Consider the following 20,839-nt stretch of genomic DNA (forward strand, 5'->3'; position numbering starts at 1 on the left):
CCATCTGCTTCCAGGCCATAAATCCAGGCCCACCTGGCCCCTGCCCCGCCTACAGCCTCAGGCTTACCCTGGGCCCCTGGTCGGAGAAAAGGAAGCCATGTGGGTGAGCCCTCAACCCCTGCACATCAACAGTGAAAAACAGTGAGCCCCAAATTCAGCAAGCTCAGGACCTGGAGAGGTTTCAGCAGAACAAAGTGTCCTTTCTGTACGGAGGGGCCAGGAATCATTGAAAACCACAGTTTAAGGAGCCCAAGGGTACGGGCAGGCAGTTAGGGGACCAGGTGTCTCAGGGGGAACACAGGGCACCAGCCCCCCTACAGGGTGCCAACCCCCCACACATATGCACAGGGCACCAGCCCCTCCACAGGGCAGCCAGCGCCCCCTGCAGGGCACCAGCGCCCCCCACACACACACACACAGGGCAGCCAATTCCCCCCACAGAGCGCCAGCGCCCCCCACAAGGCAGCCAGCGCCCCCCACAGGGCGCCAGCCCCCCCCCCACAGGGCAGCCAGACCCCCCTACAAGGCAGCCAGGCTCCCCCACAAGGCAGCCAGCCCCCCCCCCACAGGGCACCAGCTCCCCCACAGGGCGCCAGCCCCCCACACACACAGGGCACCAGCTCCCCCACACACACAGGGCAGCCAGCTCCACTGGCCCCTCCCCTCACCCAATGGGCTGCCAGGCACCTATGACCTGAGGGCGTGGACTTCCTGACTGCTGCCCATGCAGTATCTCTCCTGGCGACCACATGTCAGGGTGCAGGAGCTGGGCCTGGAGGGTGTTGTGCTCAGTGAAGTCAGTCAGAGAAGGACAAATACCACACGATCTCCCTTACACGTGGGAACTAAAGAACAAAATAAAGTGACCAACAAAACCAAAACAGGCTCATAGATGCAGCAACCAGACCGACGGCTGCCAGAGGGGAGGGGGCTGGGGGCTGGGTGAGAGAGGTGAAGGGACGGAGAGGGACAGCTCGGTGGTTGCAGAAGAGCCTTGGGGATGTAACGCACAGCACAGGAATATAGCTGAGACTATTGTAATGACTGTGGATGGTGCCTGGTGGGTACTGGGACTATTTGGGGGGACACTTTGTAAAATACATGACTGTCTAGCCACTGTGCTGTACACCTGAAACTAATACAAAAATAATATTGAAAGTGAACTGCAATTGGGAAAACATTTTAGGGAAGGGGGAGGGGCGGGAAGAGAGTAACCGAAGAACTTGTACGCATGTGTGCATAGCCCATGGGCACAGACAACAGGGCGGTGATTCTCAACCTCCCTAATGCCGTGACCCTTTAATACAGTTCCTCATGTTGTGGTGACCCCCAATTTCATTGTTACAGATTGAACATAATTAAAGCATAGTGATCAATCACAAAAACAATATGTAACTATATGTGTGTTTTCTGATGGTCTTAGGCGACCCCTGTGAAAGGGTCGTTCCACCCCCAAAGGGGTCGCGACCCACAGGTTGAGAACCACTGCAATAGGGCAATAAGGACCTGAGGAGTGGGGAGGAGGGGGTCTAGGGAAAGGAGGAGGGGGGTATATGTAATACTTTCAACAATAAAAATAATTTTTTTAAGAGCTCGAGCCTGAGAACCACACTGCCTTGGCTCAAATCTGGCTCTGCTGTGGCATGTAAGCAAGTTTCTCACCTCTCTGACCTTCATGTTCTCATTTATGCATTGAAGAGAGCGAAGCCCCATTTCACGGAGTGATCAGAAGAAATAAGTTAATATGCATCATTTGGAGCAGTGCCAACCACTTGATAAATTACTAATAAATATGAGCTGTTATGATCAGACCGAGGGGTCGGGCAGTGTGGACAATGAAATGCTTACTCCTAGGGAGCCATGCCCCAGGATTCCTGGGTCCAGCTGCCGTCAGTCACCGAATGCGAACGCGAATGCGCTGTTTCTCTTGCATGAAGCCTGCTCCGGACTATGTCCCTCGCCTAGGTGTGAAGTGTCTGGAGGGGACCCCAGGCCTGGAAGGGAAGTCTCCATCCTCTAAGGACAATCCTCAGCTGGCCCCTCGGGAAATGTTTCCCCGTGCTTCCCAGGCTCAGGGACCCGTTCAGTGATGTCACAGAAATCCGCTTGGCAGGGCGCCTGCTGTGTGGAGTGTCCACTATGAGTCCCCTGGAGGCCCCTCGCCGTGCGCCCACACCCGACGGAAGTTCATGAGCGTGTGAGCAGCAGTGATGTGTGTGAGAGCAGTGATGATGTCGGGCGGAGCAGGGAAGAGATTTTATTTTCTCCTTTCACTCCTGTAGTTCCTGACTCTGTCACAATGGATGGCTTTGAAGAAAACTTACCTGCCTGCACATATACATATATACATATATATACATATATATACATATATAAACTTTTATAAGATGAGCAACCAACTTGCAACTTTCTGAAAATGAAAGTGTCGACTCAGAAGGGCCGAGACCATACTCGAAGACCCCTATTTTGTGGGGACTGAAGGAAAGGGAGGCAAGACCCAGGGAAAGTCATGAGAGCAGTGGGGGTGGCGCTGCAAGAACGCGCTGCAAGGCTGGGACCTGGGGTGAGCGTGGCGGGCAGGCACAGGGCCGCACAGAGCCACGCGCTCTAACTGTGCCCCCACGGATGCGGGAGGGAAGGAAGGTGTCCGGATAGAGACGGAGAGCAGCGATTATCAGTGGGTGCTGCCCCCTCAGCAGTGCCCTTGGTCCTGCCTGGCTCCCTGCAGTCAGAGCCAACTCTAAACCAATGCCCGGCCCCGCCCTGGCATCCAGACGTCCTGGTGAAGGAGCTGGAACACAGCCCTGGGCGCTCGGGCGCAGGGGAAGCTGGTTCCCAGTGCCGGGCGCCCTGGAGCCAGGCTGGCTCAGATTGGCACCCAGCCCTAGATCAGCCCCCTGTTACTCCAGGGGGCCGCCATCCCCCTGTGACCCTGCACCTGGGACCCTGGACGGAGCCACCCGCCCCTCTCCTAGGCCGGGGCCAGGGCCTGCCTGGACCTCAGGACTGAGGGCAGCTTCATCTTAAGAGCATGGATTTCTCTCATGATCCCCATTTCTACGGTGGGTCTCTAACAAGAGAAACTGTCAACAAGGAAATGTCCAAAGCAGATATGCCCTCCCGCGTTTCCACGGGTCTTCGCTTTCATTTGCTTCCCATCGCTGTTGCCGTCATCTCACTTGTATGAGGATCTAAAATAATAGACTCATAGAAACAGTCTAGTGTGGGCTCCCAAGGGCTGGGCGGGCGGGGCGGGCGGGGGCATGGGACAGGCTGGGGAAGGTGGGAGCTTCAGTCATGCCTGACGCACAGCTGCTGGAGCTCCGCTGACTATTTTTAACTGCGCTGCTTTGCTTCTTGTACTGAGCTGAGGCCGTTCTATATTCTGGTACCAGTCCAGGCACCCATTGCTCCGCATTCTGAGGCTTTCTTTCCATCTGTGGAAGGAAGTCTCTGGAGAAGCAGAAGTGTCTACGGTTCTCCGGGAGCGGAGCCTCCATGCTCTACCTGAGAACGCTCTGCCAGTGTGACTCACACGCATGTCTCCTACATTTTCTCCTAGAAATCTGACCGTTTCAGCTCTCGAGTGGAGGTTTCTTCTTTCCACGTGGCCATCCCCTGTGTCCAGCACTGTGCACTGAAAGTCTCCTTCTTCTCCGTTTAACTCCCTGGCAGCTTCCTGGAGAACCAGCTTGCTCTGTGGGTTTGGTTCTTTATCTGGTCTCTTACCCTGTTCCACTGGCCTGTTACCGGAGAGAAGCATGGATGATCTTTCTGCACTGCTAGCAGGAGGGAGGTCTTTATGATACCTCGAGGAAAAGAGTTTTCTGAGACTCGCACGGGAGGATGAGTGATTCTTATTTGCGTGGAATGACATCTCTGGGTTTCCCGTCACCCAGTCCTGGGAGAAGGCAGCTGGGGATTCAGCAGAGCTAGGAGCAAAGCCAGCGTCCAGAGTCTGGGTCCCATGGGAACTGGGGCTGGTTTGGCACGAGGCTAGTTGCAGTCCACTAGTCCTTGTGTGGGTGAACACAGGGGACCCAAGAGCACGTGCCCCCTGCAACCAGAGTCCCATGAGAACCAAGAGCTCAGGAGAGCGAACTCCTTAGCGTAGGAGCTTAAGTATCTCAAATCTTCCAGCTCTTGCCGTGGCCACGCCTACTCGGCCCAATGACCTGTCCCCAGGTGTGGCTAACAGACAAGCACCTTCCCTTCGTCACCCAGACTTCACAGGGCATGCGTCTCTTCTTCCTCTGCTACTCCCTTCCCCCAGGGGTCAGTGGGGGAAGACCTGGGGGGCATTAAACTCCAGCTTCATGGAAAGCTGTATGATGAATGCCTGTCCTATTTGCCCTTCCCTTGCTCCTCTCCAGTTATTCGTCACTAGGTTAAATTACAAGTATCAGAGCCTCATGTCCATTCTCATGACAATACTATACTCTTGATTGCTTCACAGTAAGTCGAAACCAGCTCCTGTAACTCCTCCAACTTTGCTCTTTCCTTTCAAGATTGTTTTTGACAATTGAGAGTTCTTTGCAGGTTTATGTAAATTTAGAATCAGCTTATCATATTTACAGAATAGCCAGATAGAATTTGGACTAGGATTGCCTTGAATCCAAATGTCAATTATTGGAGAATTGTTGTGGAAATAATACTGAGTCTTCTAGTCCAGGGACATAGTATATTTCTTCAGTCACTTATGTAATCTCAAATTTAACTTAAAAACAACTTAGGTTGTTTTCAGTGTATAGGTTGTGCATATATATTGTTAAATGTATTTGTAAGCATGTCATTGTTTGATGCCAATATGAAACTCATTACTTTCTTAGTGCCTCGTGTGAGGAGGTATTGCCATGTCCTATGACCAAGGATCTTAACTGCAGTCACATGGCTACTTTCTGCTAGATTTCTCCACGGTAAAGATACTATTTATTTTTTCTAATGTAATTAATTACTATCTTGTAAGGAATGTGCCTTAAATCTATGCAAACACCCGTTTCTCGAGAGAACCAAGATAGCGGCGATATAGGCAGACGCGTCCCAGGTCGTGTCCCGGAGCAAATGGAGCGAGCAGCTGAAGCTAGTAACACTCACACCGAATTGGCGAAATTGCTCAGCTGGTGAGAGGGTTTGCAGCCGGGAAGAGCAGAACTCCCCTGGAAAGGTAAAAAAAAAACCAGGGATTTGGGCAGGAAAGTTTGCCAGACCTCTGAGCCCAGAGAGTCGGAGGGAGGCCACGTGGCAGACAGCCGCGTCCCTTGGGACAGGCACAGCCCCTGACGGGGGAAAGGAGAACCGCGGGATTCCTGGCGCCGCCAGGGAAATTGAGAGCTGGGTTCTGTGATCACGGAGGACTGAGCCTAAAGGGGGCAGCCTGAAGAGCTGACCTGACCATGCAGTCCCGGTAAGAGAAGAAGCTTACAGAAACCAAGCCTTCCCCGTTTCCGCGGCCGGCATTTGTTTCTTTGTTTTCACTGAATCCTGTTCATGGGACATTTCGGATACAGACACTCACCTGTGCTGAAGAGAGGGAGAGTGTGCTGAGGAGTGGAATCTGGGGAGAGACTGGGGAAAGAGGGGGAGCCGGGAGAGGTGGTAGTGAATTGAGTGCTGAGACACCCCTGAGCCCAGGACTGGGGCAGCCACCCTCTCCGGAGAGTGAGACTCCTCCCCCCAGCCCCCAGGCAAGGAGTACAGCCACACCCAGATTCCACCCTGTAGGAGATCAAGGATTAAGATAACCTGATCAGTCCCTGGGAGTTAACAGGGTCTGGCCTATAGGGGGATTTTCAATCCCAGCAACAACATAGCGCCGGTAACTAACTATTACGCAGTCAGCTCTGGGCAGTGAACTTCCACTGGACAGAGAGGCCCTATAGCCTCAGAGGCCAACCCCAGAACACTGCCACCCAGAGGCTGACCCACAAACTGACTCTTTGCTAAACACAAAATAAGGCAGTCTGGGAAATAAATGTGGCATGCTTTAAAATAAGGACTGTGGTTTACAACACAGAGGAACAGTATATCGCAGGGAAACTCAACACTCTCCTGAATACCTGGTAGGTCTAAGGCGAGCCACACTGAAGAATAGAAGAAACGAAGGACCTTCACTACTGCAATTTTTTTTCTTTTTTCACTTTTTAACTAAGAAACCAATTTTTTTTCATTCTTTTTTTTCTGTTCTTTTTTTTTCTTTTCTTCTTTTTCCATCACCTGATTTTACCCTTTTAATTACTACCTTCTTATTTTTAACCAGTATTATTACTGCTACCATTTTACCATTTTTTAAAGTGCCATTTTATTTTTTCTTTATTTTATTTTGGGATTAGTGTTCACCATTCTATTTTCATCGTTATATTATTGGTTGTTTCTAGTTTGCATTCATATCCAGGGAGCTGTTGCTGGAATTTGTTGGGATTAATGGCTGTCCTATAGGAGTATTCTCCTCATATAAAAAGTCTCTTCCCCTCTTCCACTTCATTCTCTCTTTTCGCTCTTTTTTTTTTCTTTTCTTTTCTCGCTTTTATTTTCCCCCTTCCTTTTTCCCAATTTCATTTTTGCACTCCCTTTTTTTTTGGTCCCTACTTTTCTTTTCCTTTTTCTCTTTTATCTTTTTCTCTTCCTTCTTCCTTATCCCCTAATTCTCTTAATTCAGGTGGTCACCTTTAATTGGGGTTATTAATATCGTGAATATATTTGTGTATAGTGCCTGGTACGTGGTGCCTTGTTGTGTTGTATTTTGTGCCTTTAAATCAATGCAGCAGATCCAAGCAACAGCAACCTCCTGAGCACCACATCCTCTGCTGAGGAACAGCAGCTGTACGTGAAACCTCGCCCCACCAGCCAGAAGAGCCACCACAGCTGTGAACAGCACCCACCAGAGGAGCTGCTGACAACTGAAGAGCAGCTGCTACCGCAACCGCCCGAAGAGCAACCACAGACCAAGGAGTCACTGCCACCAAGGGAGCAACCACTGAACAACTCAACATCTAGATATGTCAGTGAGATCAAACATGGGTAGACAAAGAAACCCCCAAAGGAAAGAGAAGGAGGACTCTCCAGAAAAGCAGCTAAGTAATACAGAGGCATGCAACATGACAGATAAAGAATTCAGAATAAGGATCCTAGAGTGCATAAACCGGATGGAGGAAAAAATCGACAACCTCTGCAAGAAGCAAGAAGAAACAGATGAAAAAATCGATAACATATGGAAGAAGCTAGAAGAAACAGATGAAAAAATCGATAACATATGGAAGAAGCTAGAAGAAACAGATGAAAAAATCAACAACCTAAGTAAGACCCAAGAAGAAATGAAGAGTGATATAGCTGCAATGAAAAACTCCATTGAAAGTATCAACAGTAGATTAGGAGAAGCGGAGGACCGAATTAGTGAATTAGAAGACAAGGAAGCAAAACACACCCAAAATGTACTGCAATTGGAGAAAAAAAATAAAAGACAGGAGGAGAGCCTAAGGGAGCTTTGGGACAACATGAAACGAAACAACATACGAATAATAGGAGTACCAGAACAACAGAAGGATGAACAAGGATTAGAAAACCTACTCGAAGAAATAATATCAGAAAACTTTCCTGAGGTGGGGAAGAAAAAAGTCACACAAGCCCAGAGAGTCCCAAACAAGGTGAACCCGAAAAGACCCACACCAAGACACATCATAATCACCATGGCAAATGTTCAGGTCAAAGAGAGAATCTTACAGGCTGCAAGAGAGAGACGGAAAGTTACATACAAGGGATCTCCCATTAGATTGTCAAATGACTTCTCAACAGAAACACATCAGGCCAGAAAAGAATGGACTGAAATTTACAAAGTGATGCAAAGCAAAGGACTGAATCCAAGAATACTCTATCCAGCAAGGCTATCATTCAAACTTGAAGGGGAAATAAGAAGCTTCACAGACAAAAAAAAGGCTAAGGGAGTTTGTCACCACCAAGCCAGCAATGCAAGGAATGCTAAAGGGACTGGTATAAAAATAAGAAATAAAAAGCTCAGAAAGAAAACAGCCACAAAAAAAAGAAATGGCTACAAACAAGTACCTTTCAATAATAACTTTAAACGTAAACGGACTAAATGCTCCAACCAAAAGACATTGAGTGGCTGAATGGATAAAAAAACATGACCCATACATCTGCTGTCTACAAGAAACCCACCTCATTAGAAGGGACTCACACAGACTGAAAGTGAAAGGATGGAAAAATATCTTTCAGGCAAATGGAAAGGAAAAGAAAGCTGGGGTAGCAATACTTATATCGGACAAAATAGACCTCAAAGTGAAGGCCTTAACAAGAGATAAGGAAGGCCACTTCATAATACTAAAGAGATCAATACAACAAGAAGATATAACCCTGGTAAACATATATGCACCCAATGTAGGAGCACCCAAATTCATAAAAAAACTCCTGGAAAATATCAAAGGAGAGATCGACAACAAATACAATCATAGTAGGGGACTTTAATACACCATTGACAGCACTGGATAAGTCCTATAGACAAACAACCAGCAAAGATACAGCAATCCTAAATGACTCACTAGATCAGATGGACTTAATAGACATCTTCAGAACACTTCACCCCAAAGCCAGAGAATATACGTTCTTCTCAGGTGCTCATGGGACATCTTCAAAAATAGACCACATATTGGGTCACAAGCAAAGTATCCCCAAATTCAAGAAGATTGAAATCATAAAAAGCGTCTTCGCAGACCACGATGGCATAATATTAGAAATAAACTACAATAAAAACAACCCAAAATACTCAAACACCTGGAAGCTGAATAGCATGCTATTAAATATTGATTGGGTTACCAATGAGATCAAAGAAGAAATTAAAAACATCCTGGAAACTAATGACAATGAAAACACAACAATCCAAAACCTATGGGACACATTGAAAGCAGTCCTGAGAGGGAAGTTTATAGCTCTACAGGCCTATCTCAAAAAACAAGAAAAAATGGTAGTAAATCATCTAACTCTACAACTCAAAGAATTAGAAAGAGAGCAACAAGAAAACCCCAGAGTGAGCAGAAGGAAGGAGATAATAAAGATTAGAGCAGAAATAAATGACATAGAGACCAAAAAAAAATACAGAAAATCAATGAAACCAAGAGCTGGTTCTTTGAAAGGATAAACAAGATTGATAAACCTCTAGCCAGACTCACCAAGAAGCAGAGAGAGAGGACCCAAATAAATAAAATCAGAAACGATAGAGGCGAAATAACAACAGACCCCACAGAAATACAAATGATTGTTAAAAAATACTATGGACAGCTTTACTCCAACAAACTAGACAACCTGGAGGAAATGGACAAATTCCTAGAAAAATACAACATTCCAAAACTCAATCAGGAAGAATCTAAAAATCTCAACAGGCCAATAACTATGGAAGAAATTGAAGCAGTCATCAAAAAGCTTCCATCAAACAAAAGCCCAGGACCAGACGGCTTCGCAGGGGAGTTTTACCAAACATTCAAGGAAGAACTAAAACCTATCCTCCTCAGACTACTACAAAAAATTCAAGAGGAAGGAACACTTCCAAGCTCATTCTATGAAGCCAGCATCACCCTAATACCAAAACCAGGTAAAGACAACACAATGAAAGAGAATTACAGGCCAATATCCCTCATGAACATAGATGCCAAAATCCTCAACAAAATCTTAGCAAATCGGATCCAGCAGTACATCAGAAAGATCATACACCATGACCAAGTAGGATTTATCCCAGGGATGCAAGGATGGTACAATATCCGCAAATCAATAAACGTGATATATCACATAAACAAATTGAAAGAAAAAAACCACATGGTCATATCAATTGATGCAGAAAAAGCATTTGACAAAATTCAACACCCATTTTTGATAAAAACTCTCAGCAAGGTGGGAGTAGAAGGATCATACCTCAACATAATAAAAGCCATATATGACAGGCCCACAGCCAACATCATACTCAATGGACAAAAACTAACACCATTTCCCCTAAGAACAGGAACAAGACAGGGATGCCCCCTCTCACCACTCCTGTTCAAAATAGTACTGGAAGTGTTAGCCATTGCAATTCGGCAAGAAGAAGAAATAAAAGGCATCCAAATTGGAAAAGAGGAAGTAAAACTGTCCTTATTTGCAGACGACATGATATTATACATACAAAACCCTAGAGATTCCATCAAAAAGCTACTAGACTTAATACATGAATTTGGCAATGTAGCAGGATACAAAATTAACCCCAAGAAATCTGAGGCATTTCTATACACCAATAGTGAACTTTCAGAAAGAGAGATTATAAAAACAATCCCGTTTACCATTGCACCAAAAAAATTAAGCTACCTAGGAATAAACTTAACTAAAGAGGTAAAAGACTTCTACTCAGAAAACTACAGGACGTTGAAAAAAGACATAGAGGAAGACATAAACAGATGGAAGAACATACCGTGTTCATGGATTGGTAGAATCAACATCATCAAAATGTCCATACTACCCAAAGCAATCTATAAATTCAACGCACTTCCCATTAAAATACCAACAGCATACTTCAGAGATCTAGAACGAACTTTCCAAAAATTCATCTGGAATAAAAGAAGACCCCGAATAGCTGCAGCAATCCTGAAAAAGAACAAAGTAGGTGGGATCTCAATACCAGATATCAAGTTGTATTACAAAGCCACTGTTCTCAAAACTGCCTGGTACTGGCACAGGAATAGGCATATAGATCAATGGAATAGAATAGAGAGCCCAGAAATCGGCCCGAACCAATATGCTCAATTAATATTTGACAAAGGAGGCAAGAACATACAATGGAGCCAAGATAGTCTCTTCAATAAATGGTGTTGGGAAAATTGGACAGATATATGCAAGAAAATGAAACTAGACCACCAACTTACACCATACACAAAAATAAACTCAAAATGGATAAAGGACTTAAATGTACGACAGGATACCATAAAAATTCTAGAAGAATCCAAAGGCAAGAAAATCTCAGACATATGCCGAAGCAATTTCTTCACTGATACAGCTTCTAGGGCACTTGAAACTAAAGAAAAAATGAACAAATGGGACTACATCAAAATAAAAAGCTTCTGCACAGCAAAAGAAACCATCAACAAAACAACGAGAAAACCCACTGTGTGGGAAAACATATTTGCCAATGACATATCTGATAAGGGCCTAATCTCCAAAATTTATAGGGAACTCATACAACTTAACAAAAGGAAGATAAACAATCCAATCAAAAAATGGGCAAAGGACCTAAATAGACACCTTTCAAAAGAGGACATTCAGAAAGCCAAGAGACATATGAAAACATGCTCAAAGTCACTAATCATCCGAGAGATGCAAATCAAAACAGCAATGAGGTACCATCTCTCACCTGTCAGACTGGCTATCATCAACAAATCAACAAACAACAAGTGCTGGAGAGGATGTGGAGAAAAAGGAACACTTGTGCACTGCTGGTGGGAATGCAGACTGGTGCAGCCACTATGGAAGACAGTATGGAGTTTCCTTAAAAAACTGAAAATGGAACTCCCATTTGACCCTGTGATCCCACTCCTAGGAATATATCCCAAGAAACCAGAAACACCAATCAGAAAGGATATATGCACCCCTATGTTCATAGCAGCACAATTCACCATAGCTAAGATCTGGAAACAGCCTAAGTGCCCATCAGTAGATGAATGGATTAGAAAACTGTGGTACATCTACACGATGGAATACTATGCTGCTGTAAAAAGGAAGGAACTCTTACCATTTGCAACGTCATGGATGGAACTGGAGAGCATTATGCTAAGTGAAATAAGCCAGTCAATAAAGGAAAAATACCACATGATCTCACTCATTCATGGACAATAGAGACCATTATAAACTTTTGAACAATAATAGATACAGAGGCAGAGCTGCCTCAAACAGATTGTCAAACTGCAGCGGGAAGGCCGGGGAGGGTTGGGGGGCAGGAGGTAGGGGGGTAAGAGATCAACTAAAGGACTTGTATGCATGCATATAAGCATAACCAATGGACATAAGACACTGGGTGATAGGGGAGGCTAGGGGACTGTCTAGGGCGGGGGGATAAAATGGATACATATGTAATACCCTTTGTAATACTTTAAGCAATAAAAAAAAAAAACACCCGTTTCTCATAATACTTTGATCATTCTGGACTGCAACAATGTTTGTGGTGCTTGCCCAGTGCCTTATGCCTGCCCCATCATTCCTTCTGCATGTTCTCATTAGAATTCCAATATAAGAAAGAGTGGGTTCTGTCCTCCATTTGTGTGTATGAATATGGAATCACATGTACTTACCGTATCTGTAGCTGCATGTTCCTGACTCTCATCTACTTTCTTGCTCTCCTTGTTCCAGATTTGGTCCCTGATAGAAGAAGTTCATTCTCCAGTAAATTGTTCAAGAAGGGCTTATGGGTACAAATCACCTTCGCTCTTCTATGTCGGAAACGATTTCCCAATAGCCTTAATACATTTTTTTTAAAACAATTTCATTTTTACCTTCCTCTGTGTTCCTTTCTGAAAAATCGGGTGACACTCTAAGGCTTTTATCTTTGTAAATTACTTGAGCTTTTGCTTGAGGCCCTGAGAAATGTCCCTTCGTCTTGGGAACCTAAAAGTCTTGCTACGATGCATCTCGAACTTGGTCATTCCAAGTTCATGTTCCAGGACCTGGTGAGTTCTTTCAATGGATTAAAGTCATCGCTATACTTTTTTTCTGAAAAGTCTTCTTGGGCTAGAGTTTTTTGTTGTTGTTGTTTTTCTTGGGTTATAGTTTTTAAAATTCATCCTATTGTTCTGTTTTACCCAAAATATAAATGTTATTTCTACTTTGCCTGTTTTCCTTTTTCAGTATTTTTTCTGATTCTTTTCATTTTTTTTACCTCATTTTAAAATTATTTTTATTATCATCTCATCTTTCTTCAATGATTCCCATTAAATTTCCATTTGAGTCTTTACCTTGTCATTTATTGTTATAATTTGAGATAGCCACACTTAAGGGGCCAAAAAGCCGCATGTGGCTCGCGAGCTGCTGTTTGCCGACCGAGGCTCTACCCAACTGAGCTCCCTGGCAGACGCCATTTCTTTTCTAATCTCAGCGAACTCCCTTTCTGTTTCTTCCTGGTGTTTTGTTTGTGTGTTCATTTCTGTCACAGTGTCTGAGGTTCTTCCTCCAGGTGCCTTTTTCACACCCAGCAGGGCTCACTGGAGTCCATGTGATGGCGTCTGTCTTACCGTGTCTTGTGCCTCCGGGTACTTCTCAGGCAGGGGCTTCCCGCAGCTGATGTGGGCGGAAGTGGATTTGGGTGGGTTTTTGGGCGATAGCTTGTGGGGACCTGTTAAGATGGCACTGTTCATTTTGTGGGATGGAAGTGGTTTGCAAAATTCCTAGTTTAACAGCACCCACTTCTTTAGGAAAGCCAAGTTCAGGCACGGTGGCGGATTTCATTGCATTTATTTATTTTTTACTGGGGAAGGGGTGTCCCTTCTGACTTTGTGGTGTTCTCTTGTCTTAAAATTTCCCCCTTTGCTGTTTGCCCTTTACCACTAAATGGCCAAGGTCACGTGTCCCTTCCTTTTTTGGCATTTTCTTTCGTCCCCCAAAAGCTATTCATGTTGAAGTTTGCCCCTCCAATCTGTGCGGCCTTGTGAGGCCTCCCAGCGACCCGGACCACCCTTGGTGGTTCCAGGTTTAGGGTCCAGGAGCCTTCCTGGTGGGGTTTCGGCTCAACCCTAGGCCAGGCTCCCTCCCTCCTTGCCCTTCTGATTGGCCTGTTTGCTTCTCACAGAGCAGAAGCAGAGTGTGAATGGGGAAGGAGCATAAGGCGGCAGACCCCAGATTGCAGCATTCCCTCTCTTTCCTACCTATTGGAAGTTCAGGCATTTTCCGTTGTGCTGAGGGTGTTGGTTTGTGTTCTGTATTTTTCCTTCCTTCTTGTTCTCATTTATTTCTGGAGAAAAATTGGGGTGATGGGAACCTACTCTCTTGCCACTGTCTTCAGCTACCCAGGCACCCTGACTATGTTCTTTTTTGTTGTTGTTGTTAATCCTCACCCAAGGATATTTTTCCATTGATTTTTAGGGAGAGTGGAAGAGAGAGGGAGAGACAGAGAGAAACATCGATGTGAGAGAAACACATTGACTGATTGCCTCCTGCAAGAGCCCTGACCAGGGCCCGGGCCAGGGAGGAGCCTGCAATCAAGGTACATGCCCTTGACCAGAATCGAACCCGGGACCCTTTGGTTCACAGGCCAATGCTCTATCCACTGAACTACACCAGCCAGGGCCTAATTATGTCCTTAATGATACTTACTGGTACTTAAGACTCTCTTCTTTGTTTTTAAACTTTTTGAAGTTATATTTTTAGTTCTTTCTACTCACATATCATAAATTTCCTTATAAATGCTGCTTTATCTGCCCCTCCCCCAATTTTCCTATGCTGTGCTTTTTTTTAAACTATGGGCTATTTAGAAGAATCTTGTTCAATTTCCAAATATTGGAGGGATTTGCCAAATATATTGTTGTTATTCTGTTTGGATCCCATTGGATTCAGAGGCTGTATTTCTGTATAATTTAATTTACTTAAAGATTACTGAGAAGCATTCCTGCGCCTGGACTATGTTGGTGAATATTTCGTTATGATTGAAATGATGTGATTCCGCCGATGTGGGCGGGACGTCCATGAACAGCTCACGTGGTGGACCGCACTGCATGTGCGTGCTGTACACTTACTGATTTTCTGTGGGTCGTCCTGTGATTACTGACAGGTAAGTGAGCGTTGGAATTCCAGCTGCAATGGTAGATTTGTCTATTTCTGTTTTCGATTCTCTTGGCTTTTGCTTTGCGAATTGGCAGCTCTGTGGTGTGCATACACGAGTAGAATCATGTCCTCTTCATGGGATCCCCATGCGCGTGACCAGATCTCTCCTCGCCCGGTGGCAGCCCTTGTTCCTGGTTCTCCTGTTCGACCCAGTTATCCCCACCTGCTGTCTTCCTCGAGCGTCTGCTTCATTTACTTCTAACTTAGCTGTGTCTGTATGTGAAGTGTGTCTTGTAGAGAACATGTAACTGGTGTTTTCACAGTGAATTTCTCTGCATTCTGCCTTCCAAATGGGGTCTTAGCCTGTCTGCATGCAGGGCAAGTAACACTGGCGTTCATCAACCATCTTGCTGTTTGTTCATTGTCCAGTTTCATCTTCTTCCTGTCTCTTGGGTTGAGTATATTTTCAAGTCCATTTTATTGCTACTATTACAGGCTGTTAGCCAGACTTCTCCTTTTAGTGAGTGTCCTATAGCTTAGAACGTGCGTCTTTTCCTTATCCTGGTCCGACTTCTGGCAATACTCTGCCATTTCCCTCTAATGGAAATGCCTTAAAGGGTATATTTCACTTCCTCCACCCATCCTTTGTGCTATCTTGTTCATACACTTTATTTCTGCACAAACTGTATAAAACAGTATTTTCTTTCTTTAAACACCAAGTTATCTTTTAAAGAATCTTTGAGAAAGAAAAAGGGCTTTTTAAATTGTTGATTTCTGCATTTACTAGCATGTTTGCAATGTCTGGTGTTCCTCATTTCTTTATGTAGCTCCGCCTCCCCTTCTGAATAACTTCCTTTAGATCCCGACAATGCTTCCCAAGGTGCAGTTAACCAGCCCCTGAGTCTCCCTGCATCTTCCTCTTGTTAAAATGCCTGGTGAGAACCGCTGAGCTCCTCTGGTGGCCTTTCCCCGAGACTCCGCCCTGGGTTTGTGGGCGTGTAGATACTGGGAAGGCCAAGCTCCCGGGCCTGCCATCCCTTCAGGACTGAAGAATTAACTTACCCAGAATCTGTATCTGGGGGTTGCTGACAGCCCTGAGATGAACCTCTCTGTTCGGAGATTGTGCTCAGCTGAAGAGAGTCCCCTCCCCTGAGGTCTGCCTGGGGACACCCAGATCCAATGACACCTACGCTTCTGCCCTTCCTTTAGGGCAACCCCGAGGGACCACCCCAGCACCAGGGCCCAGATCCAACGACACCTACGCTTCTGCCCTTCCTTTAAGGCAACCCCAAGGGACCACCCCAGCACCAGGGCCCAGATCCAATGACACCTACGCTTCTGCCCTTCCTTTAAGGCAACCCCAAGGGACCACCCCAGCACCAGGGCCCAGATCCAATGACACCTAAGCTTCTGCCCTTCCTTTAGGGCAACCCCGAGGGACCACCCCAGCACCAGGGCCCAGATCCAACAACACCTAAGCTTCTGCCCTTCCTTTAGGGAACCCCGAGGGACCACCCCAGCACCATGGAATCAGCTGAGGCCCTTTGGCTACTGATCACCATTCAACTCTGCGGCTATCCTTCTGCATCCATCACTCCTGATGGGTGCTGACATCAAGGGCATAACCCAGTGAATACCTCTCATGTCAATCTGTCTTGCCGGGCCGGGGTGGCTCAGTGGCTGAGTGCCGACCCGTGTACCAAGAGGCTGCTGGTTTGACTCCTGGTAGGGGCACATGCCTGGGTTGCGGGCTCGATCCTCAGTAGGGGGCGTGCAGGATGTTTCTCTTTCATCGATGTTTCTATCCCTTTCTCTCCCTCCCTCTCTTTCTAAAAATCAATACAAACATTTTTTTAAAAGAATTGAGAGAACTTTCTAAAAATAAAAAATGTATCTGTCTCATGGTCTGTTTTATAGGTGTTAACGTAAAAAAACCACTGAAACCTGTAAAGAATTTTTGTGAGTTTATTTGAGCCAAACTGTCGACATATGCCGGGAAGCAGAACCTCAATGAATTGAGATAGTGCTCCGGAGAATGGCGGGGTTACATCTGTATTTATACATGAAATTCATTGGTGACAGATTTAAGGAGGTGGGATTTAAGCGGGGGGCGGGGGGGGGACCTCTGATAGGATAAAAAGTAAAATGATGGACACATACTTAGGTGGGTGCAGGAACAATGAACATGATAACGAAGGAATTTGTAGTATCTGTCCTGGCGCCCAGAACATTTGGTTGTGCCCCAGGGGCTCCAGAAAAAGGGAAGTTACAAGTTACCCAGACATTTCAAGGCTATGTTATCTTAGAGGCAAAAAAGCAAATGGGCTCAGTAAGGATCAAAGTTGATCTTGTCAGTGAAGATACTGGCCTAGGACATAACTGCCCACCATAACTGCTTTTAGTTAAAGTTTAATTTCAGACCATCCTTGGTGGTTATTTTAGGTCTCTGAGTCTGCTAGGCTGCCACGCAGGCCTTCCCTGAGCTTGTCAGGTCAGCGTGTGGCCCCTTTCGTCCACATAGGTAACCCAATCTGTGTCATTTAATGCCAGGATCGGTCTGAAGAAATGGACTCTAACCCGGTAGCTCAGTTGGTTAGAGCGTTGTCCAGATGTGTTAAGGTTTTGGGTTCGATCCCAGTCAAAGCACATATAAGAATCAAAAATGAATGCATGAATGAATGGAACAGCAAATCAATGTTTCCCTCTGCCCCTTCTCTCTCTCTCTAAAATCAGTCAATAATATTTTTATTAATAATAAAATAAAATGGAAAATGAGCTGGATGCCCTGCCGGTGGGCTGGATGGCAATAGCCATTATATTAACGACAGTCCAGCAGAGTGCTGAAACGCTCCTCAGTGGGGAGGCAGATGACTTGCCGGGGAGCAGGGAGCCCCTCGCTGGGGCCATGTGCAGCTCTGAGCTGTTGGGGGCTGGGGGTGGAGGACGGCAATGACAAGGGTCACAGAATTCTATGATGGATGCATGGGCAGGAAACAGTGAGCGGATTACTCCTCACCAATTAGAGGCTCAGTGTGAAAGCCAGAGGGCCTTTGGCAGCAGATAACAAAGGTCTGATCTTCTCTGGCCAAACAGCAGGGAAAAAGCTGTGCATTGGGCCCCATCTGGGGGACTCAGTTGCTTGGAGCCCTTTCTCATACACCAAAGGGTTGCAGGTTTGATTCCCAGTCAGGGCACATACCTAGGTTTCAGGTTTGATACCTGGTCAGGGTACCTACAGGAGGCAACCGATAGATTTTTCTCTCAAATTGGTCTCTCTCGCTCTCTCTCGAAAAGAAAAATCAATGAATGAGCATGTCCTCAGATAAGAATTAAACAAACAAAAACACTGTGTATTAGGCAGAACTTAGTAATAAGTAGAGCTCAGAGAGGTTCTCAACTCCAGCAGAATTTTATTGATTTCAGAGAGGAAGGGAGAGGGAAAGAGAGGTAGGAACATCAATGGCCAGAGTGAATCATTGGTAGGCTGCCTGCTGCATGCCCCCTACTGGGGATCCAGCCCACAATCCATGTGCCCTAATCTTGAATCGAACCATGACACCCTGGTTCATAGGCTGACACTTAACCACTGAGTCATACTGGCCGGGAAACTCCAGCCAAGGTCAGAGCCATGATTGCGAAGTTCGGGACCCTAAGACTTGGGATAGGGAATCTGAGAAGATGCAACTAAAAATCTTGAATTCTAAACCCCCTGGGTCTGTTGAAGGAACCAAATCCTCCCAGTTAAGACTACTGGTATTTAATTCCTAAAGATGATGTCAGGGATTTTGCCTTATAAAATGATCCTGATCTCCTACTCCCCTCACCCCCTCCTACCCTGGTTGACACACACTTCCCCTTTTGGCCGCTAGACCCATAGTGAGAGACAGATCAAAACATAAGCCAGCTGGAAAGTTTTGGGTTCCCCAAGAGAGAAAGGGGCTATAACTGAATGAGCTATAGAAATCAGTCATTAGAGGCTGGCATGTGCCAGGAGAGAATGTACAGAAAGGGTCATCGGGTGCTGGTCGAGGCCCAGGCTATAGGACTAGACCATGAGCATTTATTTCTGTGGGAGAATGCTCCCACAACGTATTAGTTAGTGTCCTGTCAGCACCTCAAAGAGCAGGTGCTAACATGCGAAAGCAGCGGCCCCCACTGAGTCATGCCAGAACGTGCAAGGCAGACGGTGGAAGAGAGGATCAAAGATTCACGGTGCTGGCATTCCAGGGTGCATCTGTGACCACAAAGGTCCAAGGGCGAAGGTGCCAGTAATGAGAGGGACACAGCACTGTTGAGAAGCCCCTGGGGACCATGCTTCTATAGAGCGAGGCTCCCTATAGTTAGAGGGGATGATGGGATCCTAAGTAACAGGAACAGAGAAAGGGTGCTCCGCCATCAGGCGCAAAGTAGGACAATTGTTCAATGAGTAGCAACGTCAAAGTGGCAGCCAGGGTCTCTGACCTGTGGATGTGGTTCAGAGAATACAGTATCCCTCAGGGCAAGGTAGATGGTCGGCAACAAAGGTATTTGTCAACCCAGAAACCAAGGCTAAGTGACCAGAGACAGAGGGAAGCTACCCTAGTCAAACCATGATCCATGGCCCAGTTCCTAGATCTGAATCACTTTGCAGCTGAGTCCATGGATGGAGAGACCAGGGGTCCAGGGAAAGGGACCTTGAGCACCTTAGCAACTGTGGACACTACGGAGTCACTGACTTTCCCCCCAAAGAGGATTACAGCCATTTACGTAGCCAACACATGGTGGGGCTAAGGGAATGCTCACACATTTTGAAAATTGTTGGACAGAGAGTCCTAGGGGTGTAAGTGTCACCATAACCCTCCCCATCTATATATGGTGGTGGTGTATGTGTGTGTGTTGGGGGCGGGGGGCAGGCAGTAAGTGGAGCTCTGAGGCCAGACTGGTTCTCAGTGCCAACACTGGGTCCACGGGTTCAGCCAGTGGCGTCTCTGGCCCCTGGATGCACACCTGGAATTAGTGCAGGTGTGATTGGGCTGAACCACCGTATTACTAGGGCTTAAGCCAGATAACTTCAACCTATTTCAATGCTTGAAACTTTTAGTTTTAGCTTTAAAATTCTATATTTTGAATAAAACTCTCTGAACATGAACTATTTTAATCCTTCCTCCTATTTTTAAAAATAGGGATGGCATGTGTCCAGTGGAATATAACAAGCATCTACGACAAGACCAAAGGATAAAAACACACCCTTGAATTCCATGAGCTGGAGATCAGTTTTGGGGGTTAAACAGAAGCACATTATTTAGATCCCACTGGGGCCCCATCGGGGGTGAGGCAGTGCTTTGATAGAGCCAGAAAATTAGGGTTCCGTTAACCTCATTCAGGAAGGAAAATGGAAATCTCTTGAACCATAACCTAGACCAAGGTGATGCCTAATCCAGCCCAAAGAAATAAGGGGAGAAAGAACAAACGAATTTAAAGCAACTATTGCTGTAATTTGCAATGTAGAGGCTCCCTCGCAAACCTCTTGAGTTTTAATCAGTTTTTACAAAGCGCCTTGTTCAACAAAAGAGCCACTCACTAAGTCTTACTTAGGAAATACACTGGCATCATTGCATTCAACATGAATATTTTTGCTGATATTTTAATTAGTCTGCAAATAATCAAAATCTACCGTTGGATCATTGTGAGAGTTCATGCATTTTTAAAGTGTTTCCACCTTGAGTTCTGTCTTTATATCATGGACTGTAATGTGGAAATAAGCTTAAAGGGCAGGTGAGTATTCCTAGGAGGAAGGAATAAGGAACAACTAATATTTCTATTGAAATTCCCACCCACTGAACCTATTCTTACCCACCCCAAGTACTGTCTCCTACAGTTACTATGACCACCATTTTCTTGTTTTATCACATCAATACGCTATTCATTCTCCAGGGTAGAGGCCAAGTTTAGTTCATCTGTAGAGTTCTCTAGAGGCAAGGATTCTTGTCCCTGTGATTTATTGAAGGAGGCCTCTCAGGAAAAGGGAGGCGAGGGGCACACAGGGCAGCGTAAACCAGCTGAGCTCGGGGCAGGGGCTACAAGTGGT

This window comes from Myotis daubentonii, chromosome 10 (genome assembly GCF_963259705.1).
Source record: "Myotis daubentonii chromosome 10, mMyoDau2.1, whole genome shotgun sequence".
NCBI lineage: Eukaryota > Metazoa > Chordata > Mammalia > Chiroptera > Vespertilionidae > Myotis > Myotis daubentonii.